The sequence below is a fragment of the Triticum urartu genome, chromosome 4A, assembly GCF_056163025.1.
Source record: "Triticum urartu cultivar PI428250 chromosome 4A, HENAU_Tu73, whole genome shotgun sequence".
Classification (NCBI taxonomy): domain Eukaryota; kingdom Viridiplantae; phylum Streptophyta; class Magnoliopsida; order Poales; family Poaceae; genus Triticum; species Triticum urartu.
The window spans coordinates 207,291,721-207,308,426 of record NC_141876.1 but is presented as its reverse complement, the minus strand read 5'-3'; positions in this window follow the sequence as shown (position 1 = coordinate 207,308,426).

The window sequence follows — 16,706 nt, the reverse complement described above, 5'->3', positions numbered from 1 at the left end:
AACCCGTGATCCAAAATTTGGCGTGCCAGGTAGGGGTGCGTTGTAGCTTCCCTTCGATCGTTCGGCGCTCTGTCGCACCGTCGCTCCATCGTCACCATGGCAGACGCTCGCCGCGCTCGAGCTGAACGCCGGGCTGCCCTCACTGCCCGCATTGCTCAGACGGCTCCCGTCGGCGAGCCACCTCGTCGTTCCCCGTCGCCTGCCACCAACGCCGCAACCGGCCCGGCGGGGAACGAGCAGCGAGCTTCCTCGTTGCACCCATTGGTGCGGCACGACGGCCGCACCGCCACCCCATCGCTGACCCCAGCCGATACCTCGTCCCACGCACGTCGCGCTCCCATGGATGCGCAGGCCGCGCTCCTCATGGCGAACGAGCTCCTACGCTACCGCCCGATCGACGACCTCTACGAGGACTGGCTCGACTGCATCGCTGAGCTCGTCCGCGCCGTAGGGGGCTCCCCGGCGCCATCCCCTTCTCTTCCTTGCCCTCCTCCATCCACAGGCGATGTGGCTCATGGAGCGCCTCCACCACCTCTGCCCCAAGACGGTACATTGGCGCCAAGGTGCGCGGCCCCACGGTGCGATACACCACACCCGGTGCCCACGTGCAAAGAGAGAAGCTGCCAAGAGATTCCTCGGCCGTGAGAAGCTGCACCAGCGCTCCCTGCACCGCCTCGCCAAGCCCGCGCGCTATCCGTTGTGGCGACGCGCGGGCCTGATCAAGTCCAAGCTCCACCTCCGAGACGGGCCCCGGCGACCACGACCGGCTGTCGTGCCTTCACCCCTGTGCTGCGTAGCGTCACCTGGCCGGGCAAGTTCAAGCCGAATCTACCTCCTCGCTACGACAGCACCACTGACCCCGCGGAGTTCCTGCAGCTCAAGGACTGTGCCCGCTCCTGGCTCCTGAACCTGCCGCACGACTCAATCTCTTGGGTACTCGCGACCGCCCGCCGGCCGGGGGTGACCTGCGCCGCATCAAGCAACAACCGGGAGAGACCCTCCAGAAGTACATCCAGCGCTTCAACAACACTCACCTCAAGATCCCCAAGGTTACGGACGAGGCCATCATCTTCGCGTTCTCTGACGACGTCTGCGACAACAAGATGAAGGAGGAGCTCGTAGCGGAGCCAGACAAAGGCTGAGGAGGGGCGCCTCTCCCTCCTCGAGCTGCCAGCGGTGGGCGCAGAGGAGAAGAAGGCCAAGGCTAAGGACGTGAAGCGCAAGGAAACAGCCGTGCTCGCAGCGGAGCCAGACACCAAGCGAGGCAGAGACCAGCCTGAGTCGTCCAAGAACAGCCGACCATTCTGTGCCTTCCACAACCTAAACACCCACAACACCAGTGACTATCAAGAACTCAGAGCCATTTGCGAAGGACGCTTCGGTCGACGCCCCGAGCGCAAAGACCGGGGTTACGGCTGAGTTGGAGGACATGGAGGCGGCCGCTGGTTCGACCGTGGCCCACGCCAGGAGTGGCGCGACAGGCCTCGTGAGGATCGCTGGCAGGATCATCCTCGCGAGGGCGCCTGGAGGAACCAGCCTCATGAGGATAGTCCTCAGGGCAATGCAGGTCTTCCCCCGCTGCCGCCACCACCAAGAAGGAATGATGACCACCATCAAGACGAGGGGGCAGGGGGTTTCCGGGAGCCGCGCGCAATCTCCTGCATCTTGGGCGGCGCACAAGCCCCAACCTCGCAGCATAGCTTCAAACAGTTCGCTCGTGAGGTGAACGCAGTCCTCCCCAAGCTCGAGGCCACGCGCCTGCTCAGGTGGTCCCGGTGCGCCATCACCTTCAGCTCGGCAGATCAGCTCAAGTGTGCAGCCACCGCTGGCGCCCTCCCGATGCTTTGTTCACCAGTCATCAGCAACGTGCAAGTTACCAAGACCCTCATCAACGGCGGCGTAGGGCTCAACGTCCTGTCCGTCGACACGTTCGACAACCTCCAAGTGCCATATGAGCAGCTTCAACCTACCAAGCCTATCTCAGGAGTGACCGACGGTTCCACAACACCGATAGGGCAGATCCGCCTCCCTGTCACCTTTGGGGAACGCAAGAACTACCGCACCGAGCTCATCAACTTTGACATCGCGCACATCCATCTGCCATACAACGCCATCCTCAGGTATCCAGCCCTAGCCAAGTTCATGGCGGTGACACACCATGGTTACCATGTCCTGAAGATGCCAGGAAGCGGCGGAATCATCACGGTCCCATGCGAAGAGAGGGATGCGGTGTGCTTCCTCGAGCGCGCTTTTCAAGCTGCCGCAATCGACGACCCCGACAGCAAGAGCGAGGATCCTCCCGAGGCCATCCCCAAGAAGAAGAAGTAGCCGCGCCGTGCTGGACCTCGGGAGGGTGGCATCGCGGATGGAACCTCGTCAGGATCAGCGCCCGCTCCAGGGGCGCCTCCCTTCGTCACATAGGAAGGCGCGCCCAGCGACCTCCTCGGGCAGGGCTCGGGGGCTCTCTTCTAGAGGGCATCGGACCTTGCCAACATCACGAGGGAGGCGCTCGAGCACCACCTGGAGGTGTGCTTCACGGCACGTTTCCCTCAGGAGAACACATGGCAAGGAGCGCCCACCGCTCAGGAGTTCATCACCAAGACCACTCAGGAATTGCAAGATGCAAGGGCCATGTGCGGCGACTGCCACTCACAAGTCGTAGCTCCCCATCCAGGCGAGGATGTCGGGCTACGCGCCCGCGTCGACGTACCATGGCTCAATAGGGCCGCATCTCAGGAGCTTTTCCGGCCTTCGCGCGTGGGCCGTTGCTAGGGTCCACCACACAGCTACGTTCGTATGCCCTTCGGCTTGCCGAGCATGTCGTCAGCCTATCAGCGCAACCTGCAGTGTGTCATGGCGGCACAGGAGGCCAGGCACCATGTCATCTTGGCAGAGATAGAGACGGTCCTCAGGGAACCACCTGAGCCCCCAGAGCCCGGTGGCTTGTGAGGAATGACCCCTTCATCGCGTGCCCTCAGCGGCACCAACTCTCCTTCGTCGACAAAATCAGGTGACATTTTCCAAGTTCGTTTAGTTGGGAGCGCCCATCGGGCTGCATTATTCCCAGGCCGCATGGGTCTGTCCCAGTGGCATGTATCTCTTTTGCTTATGCCTTCAGTTTACCCTGTTGGGGGCGCCCCTCGGGCTGCATCATCCCCAAGCCGCTAGGTCCAGACCCGGTGGCATGTATCTTTCTGCATTTACACAAGCTGATTTGCCTTCCATACTTAACCTACCTATGGATATTACTTGCTTGATTGTTGCCCACTACGGGGGCCGCACGCCGGCATCCTTCTTCAGGGCCCCCTTTGTTGCGTTGTCTGACCATCTCGCGGGACCAAGACAATAAAAAAGGGCTGAGACCAGGCGCCACCCGCCTTGAGGTAGGACCTCATGAGTCCCGCGCTGGCTCACAAGTGCCTAGGAACACCTCGCTAAACCCTACTGTGCCAGCCACGTGTCAGGGTGGGGCTGTACACGCCTCGGGGGCTCTCCGCAGTAGGGAGTCCCCTCGCCCGGTCTAGAAGCAAACCAGTGGTCAGACGCCCTTCTTCGCGTTAACTTGCAGGGGCTTCCTGAGGATCATGGTGGGCGGTAACATGGACTCTCCTTCTTCTCTCATGCGATTCGCTTGCGTGTTAAAAGGGGGGCTCCTGAGCAACGCGTCTCAGGAGCTCTTACTGGCTCTTCAGCCCTCACCCCCGGCCTTGACTACAGCATCGTGACCTGGCATACCAGCAACGGCTAAGCTCGCTCCAGGGCTGGGACCTGAGGACGCAGAGCACCAAGAAGAGCATGGATGGGAGGGGGAAAACCGCACGGGCCTAGCATGGCTACGCTACAGCAACCAACGCATGAGCCCGGGCGTGCCACGAGGAGTAGACTCAAGACAGACCAGATAAGTTCACACACGGAACCCACCTATCGCCACGACATGAGACCTTCGCAGCGGCTCCGTTGCGGCAATGTCGCCTCCCTTTCTTGCCTCTTCACGGTTGCTTGGACGCTAAAGGGGACCTCCTGAGCATCGCGCCTCTGGAGCTCTTACCGGACCTCGGGCCATTCACCTCCTGGCCTTGACCATGGCATCATGACCTGGCATACCAGCGACAGCTGCAGCCTGCCTGGGTACCGGGACCTGTCAATGTAGAGCACCAAGATATCCCGAGGATAGAAAGGGGAGGCCGAGCCGAAGCGGGCCTTACTCCTTCCGCTGCCCTGCTGTGGCGATACTCTCTTCATTTCCCATTATAAGGCAGCCGCTTGAGCGCTAAAGGGGACCTCCTGAGCATCGCGCCTCAGGAGCTCTTACTGGACATCGGGCCTCTCACCTCCTGGCCTTGACCACAACATCGCGACCTAGCATACCAGCGATGCTACAGCCTGCCTGGGGACCAGGACCTGTCAGCGTAGAGCATCAAGCCGCCGCAGGATTGGAAAGGGGAGGTCGAGCCTCGGCAGGATATGCGCCCACGCAATTCTATAACAAGGACCATATATACGCAAAATACATTACATACCCTTTACACACCCCCACGGGGTACTTCATGATTCTTCGCAGGGAACCAGAACGAGAACTAAGAGGAATCCTATCTACACCCTCCCGTAGCGGACGCCATCATCAACAGTGGGCCATGGGAGGCCGGTGCCGACCCCATCCAGATCAGTGGCGGAGGCGGCTGGACCCCACGGCCCTGCTCCGGGCTCGGCGGGAGCTTGGCGGCACATAGCTGTCGTCGCTCATCTCCGGAGACATCAAGGGCTCAAGAGAGTTGCTGGACCACCACGAGTCGCCTCTGTCGCTGGAGGAGCTGCAGGCAAGAGCAGTGGGGGGCCCCGCGCCCGCCGCAACATCGTCCTGTTGACCTCCTTCAGGGTAGCACTCCAGGCGGCGGACTTCCTCGTCGAAGACCTTGAAGAACAGTATGGAGGCGCCGTCACACTCGAAGTGGATCGTGAGGGCGCCCTCCGCGTGGCAGACCCTGGCAATCTCACCCCAGCCTCGGGTCAGGAAGATCTTCCCGGAGGGGACTGTTCCAATCTCCACTCCGGTTGTCGGGGCGTTGCAGTCAGCATGCTGCAGCCAAAGTTCGCAAACACCCCTCGGCGGCACCTCGGCGGCAAAGAATGGTGGGAGGCGTATCCAGGTGCTTGGTGGCATCGCCGCCCACAACACGAACTCACGCGACGTGTCCGCGGCAAAGACCCCTGGGGAGACGGCGTGTGCCCCCGCGGCGCCGCTCGTCGCTCCGCCCTCCTGAGACCTCGGCTCAGGCATACAAGGGTAGCGGATACCCTGGAGGAGGCCGCTTGCACCAGGGCCTCGTCACCACCTACATCGCCGCTTCATCGCGACGGTGAACCGACCTCTCCTTCGGGGAAGCAGCTCTGGATCATCGCGGGGGGCTTTTCCTTTCTCTTCGGCGGAGAACCTTCGGATGAGCGCCATTGCTGCAATTTGTGGAGAAAGGAGGAAGAAGCAAGTGAACCAAGAAGAGATAAGCAACTGGGCCTCTGCCCCCCTCCCCATTTATAGCCGAAGAAGGCCAACCGGCGCCTCCCACGATCATAGGTAATGATGATTTTCCTTGTGTGTCGTAGGGACTAGTCAAATCGAGTAGTTGTCGAGGCAGCATGGGGAACCAGAGACACCCACGACCAATCAACCGCCACGCGTCAACCGAGACCGCAGGCTTTTGGGGCCCGCGGCGCTCCGTGCTTGATCCTTTGGCTTCGCCTCGAAGCCAAGCCCGAGTGCGCCTTGGGCCCGGGGGCTACTGTCGGTGTTCTGGGAACGGGGGTCCCTAGACTTGCCTGCCTGCGGCCCATGGCATGGATGTGCTGGCAGGTCTGTACAGTCCATCATCATCAACAAGGCATTCAAGACCCTCGCGAGGCGGACGGTGCATGGCATGGATGTGCTGGCAGGTCTGTACAGCCCATCATCATCAACAAGGCATTCAGCCACTGCCACATGGGCCAGCACATGAAGATAGAGAACACGAGATGACAAGGCAGCATGTGGACTGGTTGACCGGTCAACTAAACAATATACGGAGCTATGCGGTGACAAAATGAGTGTATCATCCGTTGGTATAGACAGTTCGAGTGAGAGGGAAGGCCCATGAGAGATAGCAGAGAGAGAAAGAGCTACTCCCTCCATTCGATAATGTGGTGCCAAAATTTTTTATAAAGTCAAACTTTTGAAACTTTAACCAAGTTTATAAATAAATTACTTATATCTACAATACGAAAGATAAATGATAGTATGAAGTAACTACATGTTGTGATGAATCTAATGATCGTTCCAGATGTAAATGTTTTTCTCCACATATACCTGGTCAAACATTTATGAGGTTTGACTTTTCAAAACATCCATATGCTTATGGATGTGAGAAAGTCCCTAACTAGAGAGAGAGAGAGAGTGAAATAGAAAGAGTGAGTGAAAAAGACATGGACAACACACAATAAAAGTAGAGAAAAGGCGTGTGTGTCTTATGCAAACATATCACACATGCATCTTCGACAACAGAAGCAAGGTGAGGAGATAGTGTGTGGTTTTGTGCAACAGAGAGAGAAAGACCCCTAGCACGTGGCCAAGAGGGGTCTAACAAACAAGGGAGAGAGGTCGAGAGAGACGTACGGAAAAAATGCAGACATGGGGAGGAGAGAGTGTATGTTTGTCATAGAGAGATACCCTGGAGATCATGATGGGACTACATGGGGGAGATTGAGTGACAAGGTGTGTGCGCGATAGAAGATACCCCGAGAGATATCGAGATAGACGTATGGATGGAAGGAGACAATATGTGTGTTCCAGATGGCTAGTGAGAGATAGTCATACTTAGGGGGGAGTGCGTGTGTCTATGATGGAGTGAGGGATTATGGTACTTAGGGGGGGTGCGTGTCACATAGAGAGAGAACAAGGGTGGAGAGTGTTGGATGGGTCTATATGTAGCGTGAGCGAGACATGTGTATGTGTGAACGAGGGAGATATAAAGTTTAAGAGAGATAGAGGAGCCCCGATAAGGCTGAGTGGTGCGTCAGACAGCTGAGAGGGAGAAAGAGATATTCCATCCACTCGATAATGGAGTGCATGTAAATTTTTTAGAAGTCGAACTTTGGAAACTTTGATCAGGTTTATGCAAATGTTATTTATATCTACAATACCAAAGATATATCATACGAAACTACATCTCATGATGAATCTAATGGTATATGTTTGTCGTTCTAGATGTAAATGTTCTCCACGTACATGGTCCAACTTTGTGATGTTTGACTTTTCAATAAATTTATATGCTATGGACCGAAGAGAGTGCCTAAGTCGAGAGAGATCAAGTGTGTGTGAAGGAGAATGACTGAGTATGCAAAAAGAGTATGTGTGTGAAAGAGAAAGGGACAACAAACGATAAATTAGAGAGAGAGTGTGTTTTTCGTTTCTTATGCAAACATATCAGCATGCATCTCCGAGTTAGAAAAGCGAGGTGAAGAGATACACGAAGATAGCTAGTGCATGATTGTTTGCAACATAGAGAGACACCTCTATAGCACATGTCCAATAGAGGTCTGGCCAACAAGCACTACTAGGAAAAGGGCTATAGCTAATATGGACATTAATGTCGCACCACATATGTGGTGCGCCACTGCTATATAGCAGTGGCGCACCATGTGTAGGTACGCCATTAATGTCCACATCAATAATGGCGCACCACACCCATGGTGCACCACTACTAACAATTTTTTTTATTTTTCCAAAACTAGTAATGGCGCACCAGGGCATAGTGCGCCATTACTAGTTTTAACTACTAATGGCGCACCACACACTCTGTGTGCCACTACTAACAAATTTTCTTTTACTTTTTTTTCAAAACTAGTAATGGCGCACCAGCGTATAGTGTGCCATTACTAGTTCAAACTAGTAATGGGGCACCAGAACCACGGTGCCCCACTACTAACAATTATTTTTATATTTTTTTTGCAAAAACTAGTAAAGGCGCACCATGTAACAGGTGCGCCATTAGTAACCAGGGTTACTAATAGCGCATTGTTAGGTGGTGTGCCATAACTAACTTTCTTTGCACCCACTGCCCCCGTGGACCGCCTTTTAAGTTTTAGAAAAAATGAAAGAAAATGATGAAAATGTCAAAAAAAAAGAAAATAAGTTTCCCATGTGATATGTGGTCTAGTTGTTGGGAAAATTTACAAATATGAATTTCCACTTCATTTGCAAAATCTCTCTGGAATTTAGTAAAATGGGCATAACTTTTGCATACGAACTCGGATTAAAAAGTTTTTTATGTGAAAAATCATCTACTCGAAAAGTTACATCCGAATTGAACTGGGGCAACCTCGTTCAAGATTTCCAGAATCCCCAAAAACCTAACAGAATAAAAGATATGGGGCTTTTAAGATCTAGAGGGGGGGAATGAAAACAAATTCAAACTTACTAGTGGCGCACCATTTGCTAGTTGCGCCACTAGTAATAGAAAAAATTGGTTTCAAATTTTTTTTGGGAATTTTTTTCAAAATATGGTACGTAATATGACCGGGAGGTTTGAAATATTTTTCAAAATTTCATCACACTCATGAACATGAACGAAGTCCTAGACATCAACAAGGTTTAATAGGATTGATATGATAGATATATCAACAAGTGCCTGTTAAGTGAGTTGGTGCTGGGGTTGGATAGAACTAGGAAGTTAAGCGTTCCCGGGCTGGAGTACTGTGAGGATGGGTGACCTTCCGGGAAGTTTGACCACGGAGTGCGATTTGACTTGATATTAAGCATATTGACCTGAGATTAAGCCATAGTGACCCGAGATTAAAAAAAATTGAAATTTTTTTGAAAATTTTTTGTTAGTAATGGTGCACTTCTATGTGGCGCGCCATTACTTAGTCAGATAGTAATGGCGCACCTATAGTGCGCTATTACTATTTGTTACTAGTGGCGTGGTAATAGTGGCGCGCCTATAGTGCGCCATTAATGGCAAAAATAGGTGTGCCACTAATTAGCCTTTTCCTAGTAGTGAAGGAACAAAGGTCGAGAGGGACACATGGAGAACATGGATGCATGGGGAGGGAGAGAGGGTGTGTTTGTGATAGAGAGATCCCCTCGAGATCGTGAGGGGACTATATGGGTGGGAGATCGAGGGAGGTGCGTGCGCGATAGAAAGATGCCCCAAGAGAAATCGAGATAGACCATGCACATGTTTGTGATGGAGACTAAGATTAGCTAGTCATACACATATATGGGGGGACAACATGTGCCTACATTTGGGTGAGAGACCATCATACTTGGCTAGGCAGGAGATTGTCTGTGTGTGTGAGATGGAGAGAGAACGAGGGAAAGAGATAGAGTTTTAGATGGGTCTATCGAGTGCGAGTGAGATATGCATGTGTATGTGTGACCCAGGTAGATGGAGAGTGAGAGAGAGAGGGAAGATCTCCGAGACGACAGACTGATGCGTGAGAGAGTTAAGGTCGACGAGCCAATGAATTTGTGTGGATACGATGAGTGCATCCAAGATATTTAGCTTGGACTAGAGAATCATACATAGTGTGCAAGAGAGACCTATAGATGGAGTATATATACATGCGAACTAGAAAGACCCCCCCCCCCCCGCACGCACACACACACAGAGAAAGAGACGGAGAGAGAGGGATAGGGACAAAAAAGGTTTGTGTGTTGGATGCGTGCGACATAATTGAAGATTGTTGGCGAGAGAGAAAGAGAGAGAGCAGGAGTCCGGAAGAGGGGAGGTCGCGTTTTATGCATCAAAGACTAATGTAAACCATGTTCGATGTATACTTGCATTCAAATATTTAAATTGGAGAACATGTTTTCTGCAATCCACACATGAACGGAGATATGCGTATATCAAACAAGTTCATTAATTTGACTTTCAACATGTTCATGGAGTACTATAATACTATACAACATGCTACTCAATTGAGGTGTTCAATTTTGGATTTAGTTCACTATTTTGACCTGGTGAACGAGCTATTTCATTGAATCGAGATATTTCATTTTGGGTTTGATTCTCATTTTTGAGTGGGTCAACTATTTGTCATATAGTAAATCGCTAGCAACGAGCATGTAAAAACACATTACTCCCGAGCATCATCTCTCCATCTAAAAAAGAACTGGCAAGCTAATATTTCAAAATTTGATTCGAATCGACTTGGTAAGGTAGACGTGGATGCTCGTTCTCCCAGAATTTGAACGAACCATTAAACACCCTCTGCTTGGTGAAATTCGCGTGAGCAAATAAATGGGAGACGTGAAATTACCGGCCTATGTGGGACACGCATCAATTGGCTCATTGTACATCGAGGGTAGGTTCGTAACTTCATCCAAGCGCGCCTTCTCCTCGGCCGAAATGACATGTGCCGAATAATTCATAAACCATGGTCAGCAAAACACCCTCTCCTCGCCCTAAATAGCTCGTGCCCACTATTTCAAAACACACTCTCCTCGCCCGAAATCGCTCGCGCCCACTATATTTGAAAACACATCCTCCTCGCCCGAAATCGCTCGCGCCCACTATATTTCAAAACATGTCCTCCTTGCCCGAAATCGCTCGTGCCCAATATTTGGGAGAAAAAAATTACTCTACTATCCCCAGCCCTAAGTACACAGACCCAAGCCGAGAAGCCTAAAGGCAGGGGTAGAACTGTAACTCCCGCCCATATTTCAGACAAATGCGTCTGTAAAACATGGTTCCCCCTCCCAATTCCTGATACGTCTCCAACATATCTATAATATTTTATTGTTCCATGCTATTATATTATCTGTTTTGGATGTTTAATGGGCTTTATTATACACTTTTATATTATTTTTGGGACTAACCTACTAACCCAAGGCCCAGTGCAAATTGCTGTTTTTTTGCCTATTTCAATGTTTCACAGAAAAGGAATATCAAACGGAATCCAAACGGATTGAAACCTTTGGCAGAGTTATTTTTGGAACAAACGTGATCCAGGGGACTTGGAGTAGACGTCAAGAAAGAAGCGAGGCGGCCCCGAGGCAGGGAGGCGCGCCTACCCCCTAGGCGTGCCCCCACCCTCGTGGGCCCCTCGCAGCTCCACTGACCTACTTCTTCCTCCTATATATATCCATATACCCTGAAAACATCCAGGAGCACCATGAAACCCTATTTCCACCACCGCAACCTTCTGTACCCAAGAGATCCCATCTTGGGGCCTTTTCCGGAGCTCCACCGGAATGAATCACGGAGGGCTTCTACATCAACACCATAGCCTCTCCGATGATGTGTGAGTAGTTTACCACAGACCTTCGGGTCCATAGGTATTAGCTAGATGGCTTCTTCTCTCTCTTTGGATCTCAATACAAAGTTCTCCTCGATCTTCTTGGAGATCTATTCGATTTAACTCTTTTTGTGGTGTGTTTGTCGAGATCCGATGAATTGTGGGTTAATGATCAAGTTTATCTATGAACAATATATGATTCTTCTCTAAAATCTTTTATGTATGATTGGTTATCTTTGCAAGTCTCTTCGAATTATCAGTTTGGTTTGGCTACTAGACTGATCTTTCTTGCAATGGGAGAAGTGCTTAGCTTTGGGTTCAATCTTGCGATGTCCTTTCCCAGTGACAGCAGGGGCAGCAAGGCACGTATTGTATTGTTGCCATCGAGGATAAAAAGATGGGGTTTATATCATATTGCTTGAGTTTATCTCTCTACATCATATCATCTTGCCTAATGCATTACTAAGTTCTTATGAACTTAATACTCTAGATGCAGGCTGGATAGCGGTCGATGTGTGGAGTAATAGTAGTAGATGCAGAATCTTTTCGGTCTACTTGTCGTGGACGTGATTCCTATATACATGATCATGCCTAGACATTCTTATAATTATGCACTTTTCTATCAATTCATCGACAGTAATTTGTTCACCCACCGTAATACTTATGCTATCTTGTGAGAAGCCACTAGTGAAACCTATGGCCCCCGGGTCTATCTTTTATCATATAAGTTTCCAATCTATTTTACTTTGCAATCTTTACTTCCTATCTATATAATAAAAATACCAAAAATATTTATCTTATTATCTCTATCAGATCTCACTCTCGTAAGTGGCCATGAAGGGATTGACAACCCCTTTATCGCGTTGGTTGCCAGGTTCTTATTTTTTTGTGTAGGTACGAGGGACTCACGTGTATCCTCCTACTGGATTGATACCTTGGTTCTCAAAAACTGAGGGAAATACTTATGCTACTTTACTGCATCACCCTTTCCTCTTCAAGGGAAAACCAACGCAATGCTCAAGAGGTAGCAAGAAGGATTTCTGGCGCCGTTGCCGGGGAGATCTACGGACAAGTCAATACATACCAAGTACCCATCACAAACTCTTATCCCTCACATTACATTATTTGCCATTTGCCTCTCGTTTTCCTCTCCCCCACTTCACCCTTGCCGTTTTATTTGCCCTCTTTGTCGCTCGCCTCTTTTTCCGTTCGCCTCTTTTTTGCTCTCTTCTTGTGTGCTTGTGTGTTGGATTGCTTGTCATGATGGCTTCAGATAATACTAAATTGTGTGATTTTTCCAGTACCAACAATAATGATTTTATTAGCACTACGATTGCTCCTCTTACCGATGTTGAATCTTGTGAAATTAATACTGCTTTGCTGAATCTTGTCATGAAAGATCCGTTTTCTGGCTTTCCTAGTGAAGATGCCGCTACTCATCTAAACAGCTTTGTTGATTTGTGTGATATGCAAAAGAAGAAAGGTGTGGATAATGATATTGTTAAATTGAAGCTATTTCTGTTTTCGCTTAGAGATCGTGCTAAAACTTGGTTTTCTTCTTTGCCTAAATATAGTTTTGATTCTTGGAGCAAGTGCAAAGATGCTTTTATCTCTAAGTATTTTCCTCCTGCTAAGATCATCTCTCTTAGAAATGATATTATGAACTTTAAGCAACTAGATCATGAGCATGTTGCACAATCTTGGGAGAGGATGAAATTAATGATTCGCAATTGCCCTACTCATGGTTTGAATTTATGGATGATCATACAAATTTTTTATGCTGGATTGAATTTTGCTTCTAGAAATCTTTTAGATTCGGCCGCGGGAGGCACTTTTATGGAAATCACTTTAGGAGAAGCTACCAAACTCCTAGATAATATTATGGTTAATTATTCTCAATGGCACACCGAAATATATACTAGTAAAAAGGATCATGCTATAGAAGGAATTAATGTTTTGAGTGGAAAGATGGATGAACTTATAATTTTTTTGCTAATAAGAGTCTTTCTTGTGATCCAAATAATATGCCTTTGTCTACCTTGATTGAGAATAATAATGAATCTATGGATGTGAATTTTGTTGGTAGGAACAATTTTGGTAACAACGCGTATAGAGGAAACTTTAATCCTAGGTCGTATCCTAGTAATTCCTCTAATAATTATGGTAATTCCTACAACAATTATTATTGAAATAATAATAAGATGCCCTCTGATTTTTAATCTAGTATTAAAGAATTTATTAGTTTGCAAAAGAGTTTCAATGCTTTGATTGAAGAAAAATTGTCTAAGATTGATGAGTTGGTTAGGAATGTGGATATAATTTCTCTTGATGTTGATTCCTTTAAACTTAGATCTATCCCACCTAAGCATAATATCAATGAGTCCCTCAAATCCATGAGAATTTCCATTGATGAGTGCAAATAAAGAACCGCTAGGATGCGTGCCAAAAAAGCGTGTTCTTCTAGTCTTGATGATAATAAGGATGAAGATCTAAAAGTGATTTATGTGTCTCCTATTAAATCTTTGTTTTGCAATATGAATCTTGATAATGATGGGACTGGAGATGAGTCAACTTTAGTTAAAAGGCGTCCCAATGATTCGGGTTTTTTGATCTTGATGCAAAAATTAATAAAAGTGGGATTGAAGAGGTCAAAACTTTACATAGAAATGAACCCACTATTTTGGATTTTTAGGGATTCAATTATGATAATTTCTCTTTGAGAGATTGTATTTCCTTGTTACAATCTTTGCTAAATTCTCCACATGCTTATAGTCAAAATAAAGCTTTTACCAAACATATCATTGATGCTTTAATGCAATCTTATGAAGAAAAGCTTGAATTAGAAGTTTCTATTCCTGGAAAGAACTTCATGATGAGTGGGAACCTACTATTAAAATTAAAATTAAATATCATGAATGCTATGCTTGATGTGATTTGGGTGCTAGCGTTTCCACGATTCCAATAACTTTGTGTGATGTGTTAGGTTTCTGTGAATTTTATGATTGTTCTTTAAACTTGCATCTTGCGGATTTCACTGTTCAAAAACCTATGGGAAGTATTAATGATGTTATTATTGTTGAAAATAGGAATTATGTGCCCCTTATTTCATTGGTCTTGACATTGATTGCAATCCTACATGTCCCATTATTCTTGGTAGACCTTTCCATAGAACGATTGGTGCAATTATTGATATGAAAGAAGGGAATATGAAAGAAGGGAATATTATTGATATGAAAGAAGGCATGGAACACTTTAATAGAAATAAAATTAAATTACCTTATGAATCTATTATTAGAGCCACCTATGAATTGCATACCAAAGATGACAATACCTAGATCTATTCTTGCTTTTATGCCTAGCTAGGGGCGTTAAACGATAGCGCTTGTTGGGAGGCAACCCAATTTTATTTTTCTTTATTGCTTTTTGGTTCTGTTTATTAATAAATAATTAATCTAGCATCTGTTTAGATGTGGTTTTATGCTTTATATTAGTTTTTGTGCCAAGTAGAAGCTTTGCGAAGACTTGAGGGAAGTTTTAGCGATCTTGCTGTAAAAAACGGAAACTTTAGCGCTCACGAGATTTGCTGCCATTTTTTACTGGGGAGTGAGATTAGGTTGATTCTTTTTGAAGATAATTAATACAGAAATTCCTCACGTCCACCAATTTATTTAAGAATTTTTGGGGTTACAGAAGTATTTGAAACCTACAGATTACTATAGACTGTTCTTTTTTTGACAGATTCTGTTTTTTCGTGTGTTGTTTCGTTATTTTAATGAATCTATGAACCATAGAGAAGTTGGAATAAAGTAGGTTTAACACCAATATAAATAAAGAATGAGTTCATTACAGTACCTTAAGCGGTGGTTTGTTTTCTTATACTAACGGAACTCATGAGATTTTCTGTTGAGTTTTGTGTTGTGAAGTTTTCAAGTTTTGGGTAATGATTTGATGGATTATGGAATAAGGAGTGGCAAGAGCCTAAGCTTGGGGATGCCCAAGGCACCCCAAGGTAAATTCAAGTACAACCAAAAGCCCTGAGCTTGGGGATTCCCCGGAAGGCATCCCCTCTTTCATCTTCTTCCATCGGTAACTTTACTTGAGGCTATATTTTTATTCACCACATGATATGTGTTTTGCTTGGAGCGTCTTGTATGATTTGAGTCTTTTCTTTTTAGTTTACCACAATCATCCTTGCTGTACACACCTTTTGGGAGAGACACACATGAATTGGAATTTATTAGAATACTCTATGTGCTTCACTTATATCTTTTGAGCTAGATAATTTTGCTCTAGTGCTTCACTTATATCTTTTAGAGCATGGTGGTGGTTTTATTTTATAGAAATTATTGATCTCTCATGATTCACTTATATTATTTTGAGAGTCCTTTAGAACAACATGGTAATTTTCTTTGGTTATAAGATTAGTCCTAATATGATAGGCATCCAGGATGGTTATAATAAAAACTATCATAAAAAGTGCATTGAATACTATGAGAAGTTTGATACTTGATAATTGTTTTGAGATATGAGGATGGTGGTATTAAAGTTGTGCTAGTTGAGTAGTTGTGAATTTGAGAAATACTTGTGTCGAAGATTGCATGTCCCATAGCATGCACGTATGGTAACCGTTGTGTAACAAATTTGAAACATGAGGTGTTCTTTGATTTGTCTTCCTTATGAGTGGCGGTCGGGGACGAGCGATTGTCTTTTCCTACCAATCTATCCCCCTAGGAGCATGCACGTAATGCTTGGTTTTTGATGACTTGTAGATTTTTGCAATAAGTATGTGAGTTCTTTATGACTAATGTTGAGTCGATGGATTATACGCACTCTCACCTTTCCATCATTGCTAGCCTCTTTGGTACGGTGCATTGCCCTATCTCACCTTGAGAGTTGGTGCAAACTTCGCCCTTGCATCCAAACCCCGTGAGATGATACGCTCTATCACACATAAACCTCCTTATATATTCCTCAAAACAGCCACCATACCTTGCTATTATGTCATTTCCATAGCCATTCCAAGATATATTGCCATGCAACTTTCCACCATTTCATTCATCACACGCTTCATCATTGTCATATGCTTTACATGATCATGTAGTTGACATCGTATTTGTGGAAAAGCCACCATCCATAATTTATCATACATGTCAATCTTGATTCATTGCCCTTCCCGGTACACCGCCAAAGGCATTCATATAGAGTCATATTTTGTTCTAGTATCGAGTTGTAATCATTGAGTTGTAAATAAATAGAAGTGTGATGATCATCATTAATAGAGCATTTTCCCCCCCCCCCCAAAAAAAGAGAAAGGACAAATAAGAAAGGCCCAAAAAGAAAGAAAAATAAATAAATAAAAAGGGACAATGCTACTATCCTCTTTTTCCACACTTGTGCTTCAAAGTGGCACCATGATCTTTATGATAGAGAGTCTCTTG